Raw genomic sequence first — 2,216 nt, 5'->3', positions numbered from 1 at the left:
CAGGCAGGGGGTTATCCTCCACTAGCAAACCTCCATGAGCAGCGGAGCCCGTCAGCTGCGCCAAAAAGAACCACACGAGGGCGACCTGGGGTTGAAATCCCCCGCCACATAGGAACGAATGCCGGGCGTTCGAGTTGCCCAGGCAGGGGGTTATCCTCCACTAGCAAACCTCCATGAGCAGCGGAGCCCGTCAGCTGCGCCAAAAAGAACCACACGAGGGCGATCCCCCGCCACATAGGAACGAATGCCGGGCGTTCGAGTTGCCCAGGCAGGGGGTTATCCTCCACTAGCAAACCTCCATGAGCAGCGGAGCCCGGTCAGCTGCGCCAAAAAGAACCACACGAGGGCGACCTGGGGTTGAAATCCCCCGCCACATAGGAACGAATGCCGGGCGTTCGAGTTGCCCAGGCAGGGGGTTATCCTCCACTAGCAAACCTCCATGAGCAGCGGAGCCCGTCAGCTGCGCCAAAAAGAACCACACGAGGGCGATCCCCCGCCACATAGGAACGAATGCCGGGCGTTCGAGTTGCCCAGGCAGGGGGTTATCCTCCACTAGCAAACCTCCATGAGCAGCGGAGCCCGTCAGCGGCGCCAAAAAGAACCACACGAGGGCGACCTGGGGTTGAAATCCCCCGCCACATAGGAACGAATGCCGGGCGTTCGAGTTGCCCAGGCAGGGGGTTATCCTCCACTAGCAAACCTCCATGAGCAGCGGAGCCCGTCAGCGGCGCCAAAAAGAACCACACGAGGGCGACCTGGGGTTGAAATCCCCCGCCACATAGGAACGAATGCCGGGCGTTCGAGTTGCCCAGGCAGGGGGTTATCCAGCAAACCTCCATGAGCAGCGGAGCCCGTCAGCGGCGCCAAAAAGAACCACACGAGGGCGACCTGGGGTTGAAATCCCCCGCCACATAGGAACGAATGCCGGGCGTTCGAGTTGCCCAGGCAGGGGGTTATCCTCCACTAGCAAACCTCCATGAGCAGCGGAGCCCGTCAGCTGCGCCAAAAAGAACCGCACGAGGGCGGCCTGGGGTTGAAATCCCCCGCCACATAGGAACGAATGCCGGGCGTTCGAGTTGCCCAGGCAGGGGGTTATCCTCCACTAGCAAACCTCCATGAGCAGCGGAGCCCGTCAGCTGCGCCAAAAAGAACCACACGAGGGCGACCTGGGGTTGAAAATCCCCCGCCACATAGGAACGAATGCCGGGCAACCAGGGGTCGAAATCCCCCATTGAAATGAATGGCGGGCAACCAGGGGTCGAAGTCCCCCATTGAAATGAATGGCGGGCAACCAGGGGTCGAAGTCCCCCATTGAAATGAATGGCGGGCTACCAGGGGTCGAATTTCCCATTGAAATGAATGGCGGGCGACCAGGGGTCGAAATCCCCCATTGAAATGAATGGCGGGCAACCAGGGGTCGAAGTCCCCCATTGAAATGAATGGCGGGCAACCAGGGGTCGAAGTCCCCCATTGAAATGAATGGCGGGCTACCAGGGGTCGAAATCCCCCATTGAAATGAATGGCGGGCGACCAGGGGTCGAAATCCCCCATTGAAATGAATGGCGGGCTACCAGGGGTCCAAGTCCCCCATTGAAATGAATGGCGGGCTACCAGGGGTCGTAGTCCCCCATTGAAATGAATGGCGGGCTACCAGGGGTCGAAATCCCCCATTGAAATGAATGGCGGGCGACCAGGGGTCGAAATCCCCCATTGAAATGAATGGCGGGCAACCAGGGGTCGAAAGTCCCCATTGAAATGAATGGCGGGCGACCAGGGGTCGAAATTCCCCATTGAAATGAATGGCGGGCAACCAGGGGTCGAAATTCCCCATTGAAATGAATGGGCCCATTCATTTTCAATGGCCGGGCTACCAGGGGCGCAGTACCACCTGTCGTCATTAGGGGCGCTGTAGATAGGGGACCGAGTCCCCCCATTCGAGAGGTTTGCACCCAAACCTCAAAATGGTTGGTGTACAATTATAGGAGAGACCTTTTTAAGACGTGGGAGCTCCAGGGCAAATCAAGGGAGGCTCGACCAACCCATATCCGCTTTAGATGCACTTTAGGTCGGACTCCCTTGCCAGATGGTCCCCTCCTCAGCCTGGTTCTCGAATTTTTTCTAAGTCAGCCCAACTTGGAAATATTTTCAGAGTGCCACTTTCAAGGGAGTTTCGCCCAACCCCTATCCGCCTAAGAGGCACTTCAGGTCGGCCTGAC

Source organism: Leptonotus elevatus, unplaced genomic scaffold (genome assembly GCF_054856555.1).
Source record: "Leptonotus elevatus isolate MCC_2025b unplaced genomic scaffold, RoL_Lele_1.0 HiC_scaffold_211, whole genome shotgun sequence".
Classification (NCBI taxonomy): Eukaryota; Metazoa; Chordata; class Actinopteri; order Syngnathiformes; family Syngnathidae; genus Leptonotus; species Leptonotus elevatus.
Note: the sequence above shows the minus strand (reverse complement) of the source record.